Source organism: Euprymna scolopes, chromosome 21, assembly GCF_053919585.1.
Source record: "Euprymna scolopes isolate OS-2025 chromosome 21, ASM5391958v1, whole genome shotgun sequence".
NCBI lineage: Eukaryota > Metazoa > Mollusca > Cephalopoda > Sepiida > Sepiolidae > Euprymna > Euprymna scolopes.
The window spans coordinates 54,275,188-54,290,571 of NC_136502.1; the positions used below are offsets into that span (position 1 = coordinate 54,275,188).

At 29.2% G+C, this 15,384-nt stretch overlaps 1 protein-coding gene and 1 long non-coding RNA gene across 2 annotated transcripts in view; one reads left to right on the forward strand and one right to left on the reverse strand.

Moving 5' to 3' along the window:
- Window positions 1-15,384, forward strand: part of LOC145242818 (uncharacterized) — a 230,279-nt gene that overhangs the window by 115,950 nt on the left and 98,945 nt on the right. The gene's annotated exons all lie outside the window — the stretch shown is intronic.
- Window positions 1,568-13,243, reverse strand: LOC145242371 (uncharacterized). The gene is made up of 2 exons (XR_013862718.1): window positions 12,941-13,243; window positions 1,568-3,706 (listed from the first exon to the last, which is right to left on the reverse strand). It is a non-coding gene; the product is annotated as an uncharacterized LOC145242371 (long non-coding RNA).

Here is a 15,384-nt window from a genome sequence, read left to right on the forward strand (position 1 = left end):
TACTTTTGCAAAACTTAATTATGTTCTGCAAAACCAAAAACAAAACCCAACCTTTTCCCACCTTTTCCTTCTTCCCATTTCCCCTTTCTCTTTCTATGCCCCCCACTTCCTGACTGGTTTCCTAACTTAAAATGTACCAAATATTAATACTGTAACCCTTTTCCCTTTCTGATTGCAAAACTCATTCATGTTCTGCAGGGCAAAGAACAAAAACGATAAAATCCACTATAAAACAACCAAACCAAACACTTCAAACTACTGACTAAAGATACAAGGAGCTTGAAGAATAAAAACCTTCTACAAAATAATTGAATGCAATATGAATACTATTTCCAAAATAATTAGATTCGGCATAAAATAAACCGAAAAGGGTTGATATGCCATAAAACAACTAAACCAAACTTATAAATATTTGAAGTATAAAAACTGGATGCAGCATTAAATAACCTGAAAATGGTTGATATACCGTAAAACAAAACAGCCAAACCAAACCTATCTATAATCAATATATCTAACAGCACCTAAGTTCAACAAAATTCACCTGAACAAAGTCGCAGGTTACATTGACTAAAACGTTGTGAAAATTAATACGTATTTTTAGCATTTTTATAAGAACACTGAGAATAGATCGTACCTGTTAATTTGAAAGTGAAAATAAAAATTATGTGAGGAAAAGTATTGACTTTCCAATCTGTTTTTATTATTCGTCTGAAGATGAACATTTCTTCAATGTGTTCTTCAATCAATTCCATATTTTCTGTCAATTGTTAAAAAAAGTTTTTAAAAAATTACAAAATATCTGAATCCTAAAATCTGGCTTATTTATAAACAAAGATTGTAATGTTGAAAAAAATATCAATGTAATCTTCAACTATATGACTGATATTGGCCGAGAAAATGACTTCCATCATGACAAGACTTTATGAGTGTATCTCCTGGTGTAAAATAGTTCATAAAACATTACTTCAAACCTGAAGTGAATACTTTATCAACCCTAAATTGATTGAGTTGGTGTAAATATTAAATTTCTTTCATCCATTTGTTTTTGTAGTAAAACGTAGGTTCAGTAAACTGTTTTCAATGAAATAGGAAATACACACTAAAAATGATATTTCTTTTCAGAAAGTTTAGGTATACTCACTGTGAAACTTGGCTTTTCTAAAAAAACAAAAAACAACACGTTCTTAAGAACATGCATTCTCTTAAGTGTGTGTGTGTAACTATGTCCTGGGTATATATATATATATATATATATATATATATATATATATGAGAGAGAGAGAGAGCAACTTACTTAGCTACACATTTGGAAAGATTTTCTCCAATGTTTTCTAAAATATACAGACTAAAACTCTTTTCTTTGTAAAAAAGCCAAATAATTCAACATATTGCTTTTATTCAGTTTGCTTTTCATGTAAGAAATAATGTAATTTCTGCAAAGAACTTTAGCTTACTTTATTATATGGCATTTCTCAATTGTTTTTTTTTTGGAATACTAAACTAGAAGCTCATCACATGAAGATAAGTACATTATCATTTGTAAAATTTGTACTCTACTGAATATGGATTTTATCTTTTGCTTCATTTTTCTCCAGTTCTCAGAAATTAAAGGGCTTCCATCCCTGATCTTGATCTCTATATGTGGATATTCGAATATTCCATCAAAGTTGTCCTTTACCTCTCAGACACCGAGTTAGTAAAGAAGTTAAGAACATTATTTCCCTCTCTCCAATTGACCATCTAAATATGTTATAATATACCTTTCTTGTGGTCTGTTGGTCTTACTGGATTACAGGACAAAGATTCCTCAAGTCTGGTGGAGTATCGACGACACCATTGCAGAAGGTGCACCATTCCTCATAAAAGCTAGCTTGGGTTAGCTTTAGCGAGATCTTATTTGGGCCATGAATACTCTGTGATTTTGAATATTTGGTAAGGGTTTACTTGTAGGGAAAAGTATCCTCATGCCAGGTTGTCCTGACAAACCCTTGTGCAGAGGACCTTAGACACCCGAGGACAATCTCTAGCAGTCATTCAGTCCTCTTGTTTATCTACTAAGTTTCTATCGTTTATCCACTATGTTTCTTCATATGATTAACTAAACTTGGTTTATGAGAACAAGAATAATTACATAATACACAAGAATATGGCCTTTCTTTTGTGTGAGTCCTCATATGTATCACTGAATTTGATTTTTGAGAACAAGAATATCCACATATTTTACAAGTATATGGTTTTTCGCCAGTATGTGTCCGGATATGTTCTACTAAAGATGATTTAGTTGTAAAAGAGGAACCACATACTTCGCAAGAATATGGTTTTTCTCCCGTATGGGTTCTAATATGATCAACTAAATGTGATTTCCTGGAAAAAGAAGAGCCGCACACCTCACAAGAATATGGCTTTTCCCCAGTGTGTGTTCTCATATGATCAACTAGACGTGATTTTCTGGTAAAACCAGAGTTACATATTTCACAAGAATATGATTTCTCACCACTATGTTTTTGCATATGAGCCAGTAAACTTGATTTATCAGAACAGGAATATTCACATATTTCACAAGAATATGGCTTTTCCCCAGTGTGTGTTCGCATATGTCTCACTATGTTTGATTGTTGTGAACAAGAATATTCACATAGCTCGCAAGAATATGGCTTTTCTCCAGTGTGAGTTCTCATATGTAACCCTAACCGATATTTCAGAGGAAAGGAAGCTCCACATACTTTACAAGAATATGGTTTTTCACCAGTATGAGTTCTTACATGCGTCACTAAATGTGATTTCTGAGAAGTAGAATAGTCACATAATTCACAAGAATAATTTTTTTTTTCAATATGATTTCGCATATGTTTCAGTAATTGTGAATTCCGTATAAAAGAAGAGCCACATATTTCACAGGAATGTGGCTGCACTCCTCCGTGCAATTGCATGTGTGTCTCAAGGTCACATTTCTTTGTACAATTATATGCACATATTTCACATGTATACAAATTTGCTTCAATCAGTGTTTCCATGTTTTCTGTCAAACTTTTAGAAAACTCTTGTGAATGAAATAATTTACAAAGAAATAGAAATTTTACATGAAACAATATTTCTCGTTTTTTACTTATCTAATTTTACAGTTCATATTTACAAAAACAAAGTTTGTGTAAAATCTATTTTGTTGAAAATACATTAACGTTGACAATATAATGATTTCTTCCTGATCGCATTTTCTACAGTGATTGTGAATCTTGTTGCTAAACATGAAGATAATATAAAAGTATTTTCTAATATAGAATTATTTTCGTAACAGTTCACTGCATTATTTCTGAGACAAAAAAGACTTACAGATGGTACAGATAAATATATCAAATATAATTTTCATTCATTAAAAATTAGATCGATATGCAAGAGATTATTAAGCTTTCTTTCATTGAATTTCGTGCACTTAACATCCTTTTATGACAAAAAATTAAATTTAAATTTAAATCTGTTTTCATAAATGATACAATCAAATTGACCTTTGTCCACAAGGAATTCATTGTATTTAACCCCAGTGATATTTTTCCATGTTTTTTTTATTTTGTGAAATAGTAGATTTCAGAGAAATCTTTTTTCTCAATAAATTCTTTTGTTTTTCATGAGAAAATGAGTGTCATAATAATAAATCCCAAAGAAAATAATGATCCACTGTAAGTCACCAAAGGCTTTCTAGCAGGAACATCTGTAAATAAAAACATAAATTAAATTAAATTTTTATTTTTTGCATTCATGCAATAGGATTTAGTCCATAATTGTCAGCATTATTGGTTTGCGTTCAAAGTTTCTAGGTAAGATTCACTCTTGAAATGCATATACAACATTAAAAAATAAATAATAATTTTTTGCATTTGAAAATTAGGAAAATGTGTTAATTAGGAGTTATTCTAGAGTTTAACTTAGACATTCTACATGGCTTCAATCAATTTTAACAAGCACATTTTACTCTTTTTCACCCCAAACAAGGCGTATTGCCACTTGGACATGTATGGCTTATAATTAGAATCATATCTATAATATACTATATGAGGAGTTGAATTACAAGATGTCTAATCACATCACATTTAAACTTCTGCATGCTAATAGAAGTCAGGAAAGCAAGAAACAGTGAGGGAATTCCAAAGTCTAACAGTCCATGAGAAACAAAAACTAATAGAGCAGAAGACTTTTTAGCATCTAGGGACCTCAACAGTGAAAGAGTGGGTTTTTGATATAGATGTACATAAGAATACTTTGATAACTATGTTTCAACTTAAATAGGGATGGTATAAAATCATGGGGTCTGCGTTCGCGCCTGTACTCCATGGAAATATGGCACAAACTTTAACAAAGACTTTTCATATCTATTTGCTTAAGTATACTTTGATAATTATGTTTCAGGATGAAGAAATATGGTATAATAAAATTATTGGGTGTTCGTTCGCGCCTGACCTCCATAGAATATAAATATGTCACAAAGTTTAACTAGGTTTTCAAAAGGGGTGAGGGTCCACAATAACACCTTAACTTTAATCTTAATTCACGTTAGCTTTTATTTATTTTTTTGAGTTGAATCATATTGTGTCGAATAAATTCACCTCATAAATTCACGTTCTTATTAAAGTGATAGCTAAAAAAAAGTCAGAACTTTAGACAATTCTCAACACAAATTTTCATAACTGTTTTTATCCTTCTCCGCTTGCACATGGCACTCTTTCAAAAATAGATAAATAGATAAATAATAAAAAATAAGAACATTACTTGTTATCGTGTCAAAAGAAGGAAAAAATCCTGCTCACGTGATTACATGTCTTTTTAAAAACATTTGCATAACATTTTATTTTATTTATATATCTGTTTAAGCTTTTTTTGTCAGTGTACTTGAAGGAATGCAGTTGATTACAACAATTTCTGCATGTTCTTTACATTACAATAGTACAACCCTGAATCTGACAGTGCAATACTACACCATTCAATACTGTAAAACTGAAGCGAAGCTGTTCTGCTTGAAAAGGGCGCCATTTTCTTCTTATTCATATTTATATCGATTATTTGCTTTAAAAAAACTAAAGTAATTACGTGTTTACTTTTTTAATATCCCATTTTGCTGTTTCGGATTATTTTACTAAAGTAAGTAAAGCTTCATTATTTTTCAAAACTGTTTTTGTTTCTTTGTTTTTCGATATTTCGTCGATATTATTTAGTAAGAGTGTTTAGCAGAAAAGCCAACAAACGACTACTCGAAAAAATAAATATACAAGAAATAAATGTTACAATAGTCAATAAAAGTTCAGTTCATGTGGTTTTTTTGTTTTGAAATAGTTTTTAATGCTCTTTACTTGAAATAATTTCAGCGAACCAAAATTAAAACCAAATTTGAGGCGATAACTACTTAAATGAATTTTTATATAAACTACACATGCCATAATCGAATATTCCTCAAGCACAAAATAACGGAAAACATTAAAATATGTTTATAAATATTCCTTATGTTGACGGGACTCTCTTAAATTGTTAACACAGAATGCTCAGGTGCCCCTCCTTCAAATTGAAAACGAAGCTCTACATTTCAAAGTCGCTGTCATTTTGATTTTTTTTTTAAACCTGTTTGTGAATTAAAAAAAAATTTTCTTTTACAAACTACTTAAAATACAAACCAATGAACATTTCTACCATAAAAGTAACTTTTCTTGACTTTGATAACATTTATTTCTTGCATATTTATATTATTATATATATAACATTTTTTCTTTGTAAGGAAACATCATTTTGTTGGTCACTCTTGGCTACGAATGGAAACAAAGTTGATATAAAAAAATATATTTTCGCAAAAATTATCTTTACTTTAATCATATTTTGCTTGGGGTAAAATTTTTGAGTATCAAAACCTATCTCTTTACAACCCCCTCCTTTTCATAACCTATCATACTTTCATCAATCACAGTCCATTTTCAGTAGGCTGTTTTTGAACCCAGTCAACGACGGATACTTCTGCTAGTATATCTTATATATATATATATATATATATATATATATATATATATATATATATATATATATATGAATGGAAAAGTATAAAAAAGAATACGAAAAGTATAAAAGCTTATAACTTTTCTTTATTCGTTTTCAATTGGTGACGTGCAGGAATACAAAATAATATTATGAAAAAAAATTTAAAAACTTTTTTTACTAGCACATAATTTTCGACCGATCCTTCAGTCTTCATCAGTGTAGTGAAAGCACGGGGAAAAGGGTAATGGAAAAGGAAGCTTTATATATATATACTTTTTACATCATATATAAATATATACTTTACATGTATATGAATATATACTTTACATGTATATGAATATATACTTTACATGCATATGAATATATACTTTACATGCATATGAATATATACTTTACATGTATATGAATATATACTTTACATGTATATGAATATATACTTTACATGTATATGAATATATACTTTACATGTATATGAATATATACTTTACATGTATATGAATATATACTTTACATGCATATGAATATATACTTTACATGCATATGAATATATACTTTACGTGCATATGAATATATACTTTACGTGCATATGAATATATACTTTACATGCATATGAATATATACTTTACGTGCATATGAATATATACTTTACGTGCATATGAATATATACTTTACGTGCATATGAATATATACTTTACATGCATATGAATATATACTTTACATGCATATGAATATATACTTTACATGCATATGAATATATACTTTACATGCATATGAATATATACTTTACATGCATATGAATATATACTTTACATGCATATGAATATATACTTTACATGTATATGAATATATACTTTACGTGCATATGAATATATACTTTACGTGCATATGAATATATACTTTACATGTATATGAATATATACTTTACGTGCATATGAATATATACTTTACGTGCATATGAATATATACTTTACATTTATATGAATATATACTTTACATGCATATGAATATATACTTTACGTGCATATGAATATATACTTTACGTGTATATGAATATATACTTTACATGTATATGAATATATACTTTACATGTATATGAATATATACTTTACATGTATATGAATATATACTTTACATGTATATGAATATATACTTTACATGTATATGAATATATACTTTACATGTATATGAATATATACTTTACATGTATATGAATATATACTTTACATGTATATGAATATATACTTTACATGTATATGAATATATACTTTACATGCATATGAATATATACTTTACATGCATATGAATATATACTTTACATGCATATGAATATATACTTTACATGCATATGAATATATACTTTACATGTATATGAATATATACTTTACATGCATATGAATATATACTTTACATGTATATGAATATATACTTTACATGTATATGAATATATACTTTACGTGTATATGAATATATACTTTACGTGTATATGAATATATACTTTACGTGTATATGAATATATACTTTACGTGTATATGAATATATACTTTACATGTATATGAATATATACTTTACATGTATATGAATATATACTTTACATGTATATGAATATATACTTTACGTGTATATGAATATATACTTTACGTGTATATGAATATATACTTTACGTGTATATGAATATATACTTTACGTGTATATGAATATATACTTTACGTGTATATGAATATATACTTTACATGTATATGAATATATACTTTACATGCATATGAATATATACTTTACATGCATATGAATATATACTTTACATGTATATGAATATATACTTTACATGTATATGAATATATACTTTACATGCATATGAATATATACTTTACATGCATATGAATATATACTTTACATGCATATGAATATATACTTTACATGCATATGAATATATACTTTACATGTATATGAATATATACTTTACATGTATATGAATATATACTTTACATGTATATGAATATATACTTTACATGTATATGAATATATACTTTACATGTATATGAATATATACTTTACATGTATATGAATATATACTTTACATGTATATGAATATATACTTTACATGTATATGAATATATACTTTACATGTATATAAATATATACTTTACATGTATATGAATATATACTTTACATGCATATGAATATATACTTTACATGTATATGAATATATACTTTACATGTATATAAATATATACTTTACGTGCATATGAATATATACTTTACATGTATATGAATATATACTTTACATGCATATGAATATATACTTTACATGCATATGAATATATACTTTACATGTATATGAATATATACTTTACATGTATATAAATATATACTTTACATGTATATGAATATATACTTTACATGTATATGAATATATACTTTACATGTATATGAATATATACTTTACATGTATATGAATATATACTTTACATGTATATGAATATATACTTTACATGCATATGAATATATACTTTACATGCATATGAATATATACTTTACATGCATATGAATATATACTTTACATGCATATGAATATATACTTTACATGCATATGAATATATACTTTACATGCATATGAATATATACTTTACATGCATATGAATATATACTTTACATGTATATGAATATATACTTTACATGTATATGAATATATACTTTACATGTATATGAATATATACTTTACGTGTATATGAATATATACTTTACGTGTATATGAATATATACTTTACGTGTATATGAATATATACTTTACATGTATATGAATATATACTTTACATGTATATGAATATATACTTTACGTGTATATGAATATATACTTTACGTGTATATGAATATATACTTTACGTGTATATGAATATATACTTTACATGTATATGAATATATACTTTACATGTATATAAATATATACTTTATATATACATGCATACAGTATATATACACATACACACACACATATATATATATATGTTAATAACAGGGAGACACGTTACTTAGGTTTGAATAATGACCAACAAATGTTTCATACTCTCATATTTTTATTATCATCAAAATCAGTGAACTTGCCAATTTTTCAATCAAATCGATTGATTGCCTACTCTAGTTTGGGAAGCATCATGGTGCACCGGGAGAAAGCTTTACAAGTCTCCCTGAAATGGCTTAATCCACAATATGTTGTAGTCTACATTGCACTGTAGAGAACATATTGTTGATTTTATAAAATTATTTCCTATAAAACGGCTTAAAGTTTAAAATGCAAAGTCAAGTATCATGGTTCAATTGTGCTCTAAACAGAAACAGAAACATTAATTTCCAATGCGCCCCTGTTAACTCAAAGAACATACTTTTTATTTTCTATGCCTGGGTTTTTGCTTGTGTGGTGATAATGGCTGGAATTTAAGTTTAAAATGAAAACGTCAAGTATCATGGTTTTATTGTGCTTTAAACAGAAACATTTATTTTGAATGTGTCCCTGTCATATAAAAGAACCTGCTTTTGATTTTATATGCCAAGCCTTTCTGCTTATGTGATAATCAAACTTCTCAAATGCACTTGTAATGTTAGGCTGCATAAGGTGTTAACTTAGGTCAAAATCATCTATTCCTTCTTTCATCAGATTTTTTTGAATAACAATACTTATCAAAGGCATTCTAATACAAAACCTATTTAAGAACACTGTCAGATTCATGAAATACATTTGAGCGAAGTTTCATTAAAATTGGCCCAGCCATTTCAAAGTTCATACACATATTTCGTAGTCTCACACACACAAACACATACAAAGTTCCTTTTGTATAATAGATAGATAGATAAAGATGGGTGCATCTGGCATTGACTGGTTGTAAAATACATTTAAATATATTTTCATTCATGCAAATTTCGCATTTATTATTATAGTATCAATTCTTTATTGAATATTACATTGTACCTAATATATAGCACTGATTACAAAAGTTTTAAAAAATTGAGAGTGTAATCAGCTAGAATCTTTTTTTAACTTAAAAGTTGAACAGCTATGAAAACGGAAGTAGTCCCATTAAAACAACCGATTTTCATGCAGTAGAATTTATTTTTCTATATAGTCACCACATTCTAAATCCCGTTTTGTCAGTAATTCACTGACGCATCTCTGTTTCTGATGCACGTTTATGATAGGGGTTGCTTTCTTAGAGTCTTACACTGTCAATATCTGCAACGGAGAGGTTAAACTTTCAGGTCCTGAATGCATGTTCAGTTATAACAATGTAATCTTCTTATCTATGTAGGTGAAATAAAAATAGGAGCATTACTTTTGGAACACACCTCATATATACGAAAAGGTCTTCAGTATCATAGTATATAAGAAGGGTGGAGGGCAGGTGTTTTCTGTCTGTCAGGACGTTCATGATTTTCATCGCGACTTTCAGTAACTGAAATGATGTAGTTGTTTTTGCGCTCATATTCTCTAACATGTAAAAACCATTCAAATTAAATCATTTCATGTTTCTGGTATTGTATAAAGCAGGGTTTCCCAAAGTGGGCTCCACAGAACCCTGAGATTCTGTGAGTCAGGCTGAATGGCTCCAAAAGCCCTTTCTTAAAGAAGACCAAATATTTTATATAGAAAAACTAAATGGCTGCAGACATTTACTTATTGATCTTTTTACTGGATAGAGATACATAACTACAGGTGCAAAGAGTTTCAGGATGGTTCATGAAAAAGAAAAAAATAAATAAATTAACAAAAAATGCAACAATTTTTGATTAATCAAAAACCAAAAAGGTGGTAAACATTATCATTAGTTAGTGTTATAATTTGGAATTAATGTTTTTCATATTTATTTTAGAAATTATCCTGTTAGTGCTACACGAAAATCCTTTGCCCTTCTGGGGGTTCAATAGTGTCCTGAAGTTTGGGAAACCCTGGTATTGTTGCATATTTATTTTATAGTAGAAAATATTTAGGTTCTTGTCCAGAATTCCCCCTATATTAAAAATACAAAAATAAAGAAAACTTTGTATGGTGACAAAACGAAAACATCATATTTTTATTTTTAAAGGAAATCAAATTTTATGAGTAACCAAAGAACGGATGCCTTGTTCGCTATTTTAAAACAATATGAATATTAAAAAAAAAAACAAAAAAAAACAACAATAATTTGAACTTGCAAGATTTGTTATAATGCCTACAGATTCCCATAATTTGCTTGAAAATGATTTTCTTTATAAAAATAAAATTACTCGATCAATTGACGTAATTTTTATGAATGATTTTTGTTTTGTCTCAGTTAAGTATATCATACAGATTTTTAATTTCTTTCATTTTTTTTATATATGGCATAATTCCGGGATAGAACCAATATTTTTTCTTTATATCGGCTTGAATAATTTATTTGGGGGAGATGTTCTTTTAATCTGAGATTCATATTTTTTTTTAAGCAAAAACATCTAGCATGATTGTTTCATTGAATTTTTGTCCCCGATCGTGCAAAATTTTCGACAAAAACAGAATTCTTTCAAAAAATAAATAAATACTTATCATTTGCCAATAAGAACTTTTGAATAAATTTTATTTAAACACACACACACACACACACAAGAATTTTGTCTTCAAAAGTTATACGTTATTGTAAAATTTCAATTGAGAGTATTCTGCTACAATTTTTTCTTCTTTTCAAATGACATATGGACAAATATGCATTGTCAATAATTTTTTTAAAATTTTACTTTCAATAAATTTCTAGTTCTCTGATGTCCAAGCTAATTTGTCATTTATTTTATTTTAAATTATTAGAGAAAATAGCGTACAGACGGGCAGGTCTTATCGTTGTAAAACAACAATTTTTCTCACTGTTTAATGTCAGACATGTTTTCTTGTTCTAACTTAAGATAATGCACTAATTGTGTTACAAAGTATATAAAAAAAGTCTTACCTTTCTTGCAGAAAAGTCAATATAAAAAATACCCTCCCCCCCTCCCATGAAAGAACGAGTGATTTCATTTTCTTTTCTGTTCAAAACTTGGTCAGTTTGTAAGAATTTCTTTAGTCAATCTTTGATACAAGTTCTCCTCTGTGTGTTAAATTAATTAAAGAATAAGATAAATGAAGCTTGAAAATTAAATATATATTAATATAAATGTGATTTTTTTTTTAAGAAAAAAAAAAAAACTGCGAAAGAATGAAAAGTCACCAAGAAACGGTGACAAGTATAAGTTCGTTCCTTGCGTCAAAAAGGCCGTCCATTCGTTACGTGTGAGGAAACGTTTTACTATCAAGATTAACGTATTTGTCCACGAGATGAAAATTGTGTTTGATGTTTTTAGACTTAAACATTTCAAATACTCAGCTCTAATAAGAGGAAAAAAGCACGCAAACAGCAAATCACGTAATGATAAAACAGATTGGTTCTTGTCGAGATTTCTACCTATATTAAAAACAAAAATAAAGCAAAAAAAAAATGTCGAAACGAAAAATATTCCAAAAATCACGTAAATTGATCAAATAGTTTTTTTAATAAGAAAATCCCATTTTATGAATATCGGAGAATGCTCTCCCGCTATTTACTACTTCAGCTACTACTACTACTACTACTACTAATAATAATAATAATAATAATAATAATAATAATGATAATAATAACAACAACAACAACAACAACGAAGGTAACACAATTGAAAATTTACGAAATTTTTGTTGTCATGACGACAAATTCCCATTAATTGCTTAAAAATGGTTTTCTTTATGAAGATAAAACTACTTGATCATTGATGTACGTGATTTTTTTGGAATATGATATTTCCGTTTCTTCACGAGCTGGTACATAATGTAGTACATCATACATTTTTTTTTTAATATAGAGGGAATTATGGACAAGACGCAATAGATTTCGACCAAGAAAGTTATTTAGTTACTTACAAAATTGGCAGTATATTTGTTTGATACCAGGTGCTACTGCTAGTTATTGTGGGAAAATATAAAGATTACAAACAAACTTGTTTTTGTAGCTGGACTTCTTTTATATGTAGCATCGAGTTGCGTCGTGAGTGGAAGAGATTAAAAATAAGTAGAAATTCTAAGGAGGAAAATTAAATTATTAATTTGTGTGCACGATAGAGAGGAGAAATCTTGATTAAACACAAGCAAGTAATTATGGACTTATTTACAAACAAAGGGAGATAATAAAAAGACAAGAGTTATCCAACTTTCAACACGAGTTGTCGGACTTTTAACACCCCCCCCCACTTGCTCTTAGAATGCTCCTATTGTGTTGTTTTCATTTATTTATTTATTTATTTATTTTATTTTTTATGTATACGAGCATCATAACGGTAAATGAATTTAAACTCCAAATAAAAGTCCTTTAAATTTTTCTAGTTTTGATAAATATCCAGATACGCTACAACAGAACACCGACCATTCTACTTTCTTTTTTGTAGGTAATTGAGGTCGCTGACAACGAATCTGACAGTCAAACTTGGGGCAAATTTACCGTTTGCATGGTATTAACCCCTGAACTACTTTCCACCATTTTGCAGCTTCCGTTTACGCTACGCGCGTGCGCTGCAGCATAAACGACGGCTTGCTTCACCAAGCAAACTGCCTTCTCACATGGCGTATCAATCAAAAAATTACGGACTGACATTTTTTAATGACTTACAATTAAAGAAAAGTACAATAAATTGGGGGACCTTTTTTTTCTTTTTTTTTTTTTTTTGTCTCGCATAATTTTTAATGCGGTTTACAAAAACATAAGCACCAAACATTTTTCGTTCTTTTTTTTGCAGGAGGAGGATTCAATTATAGAACTTATGTGGCTTAATAGGTGCTTCTGCAGTTTAGTTAACCATTTTTCCATAAATGCACCGACATTTACCAATTAGAACACCATTTAACATTTTTCGAAGATTTTACTGGCGCCCCAACACCACTTTCACGTAGCATACACGGAAGCTGCAAAATGGTGGAAAGCAGTTCGTGGGTTCAGGGGTTAATACCATGCAAACGGTAAATTTGCCCCAAGTTTGACTATCAGATTCGTTGTCAGCGACCTCAATTACCTCTAAAAAAACAAATTAGTGGTCGGTGTTCTGTCGCAGCGTATCTGGATATTTACCCTAGTTTTGCTTGATTTGGAGGTTTTGTCATGATGTCAGCTAGCATGCCTGTTGTGGGACAATAAATTATCTCTGTACTCATGTTATTAAGGGCGTCCTTGATAAAATGGTATTTTGTATCTATATGTTTACACCTTTGTCAGTGTACAGGGTCTTTGGAAAGTGTTATAGCACTTTCATTGTCCTCAAATATCTAATTGGCGTATTTTTGATATGGGTACATTTCTGTGAGTAGCTGTGTGAGGTACATACCTTCATGGGTCGTTTTTGCTAGTGCCACATATTTACCTTCTCATGTAGATAACCCAACCATGGGTTGCCTTTTTGATTTCCAGGAAATAGGTTAGCCATTTTGAGTTAAACTGAAACAGTACCTAGACGTGCTTTGTCTGTCATGTTGGTTTGATGCCTAGTCGATATTGCTGCATGCAAGTAGCTAGAGTTGATCATACGTTTTTGCATAGCATAGGTGGTGTAATGATAGCGTTGATCTTTCATTTCAGTCAGTTTTATATAGACTCTTTCTTTCTGGTTTCGTGATCTAACTTTTGTATGCACTCACGCATGCGCATAGCAATTAATCAATAAAGCGGGGCGCCATTATTCAGTTCCCTTCTTACCAACTAAACACACGTGTTCCAATCTTATTCTTACACATCCATGCACAACACAACATGACATGGTGGCAAGCGGTATTATCATACAACACACAATCTTATAACGTCACAGACAATTTAAAAAATAAAAAAGAGAAAGGTAAAACAGTGAGTAAAAAGAAACAAAAAAAACGATTTTTTTAATCTCTCGCTGAACAAATTTTTTTTCTAACCTCCCACGCCACACAAATTGTCTGTACCTTTTTTCTTCACACTTTCTTATCGTAATGGCCACAATTTCATTACAAGTCCCTAGTTTTGATTGGGACTCGACATGTATTGCCAAATCATTCAAACTATTTCGACAACGAATGGAACTTTACTTCACCGCCAAAGCGATAAAACACAAGGATAAAGTCCCTCTAATACTTCTTGTGACTGGCGAAGAAGGTTTACGCTGGTATAATAGTTTGTCGATGTCAGATGATGATCGCAAGCATCCACAAATAATATTTGCTTTATTTTTTGAGCAGCTAGAACCGGCAACAAATCACCGCGTTTGTAGACTGGAACTCGGAAAATACCAGCAGAGACCAAATGAAACAACAGACATCTTCATCAACAGATGTCGACTGTTGGCAAAGAAATG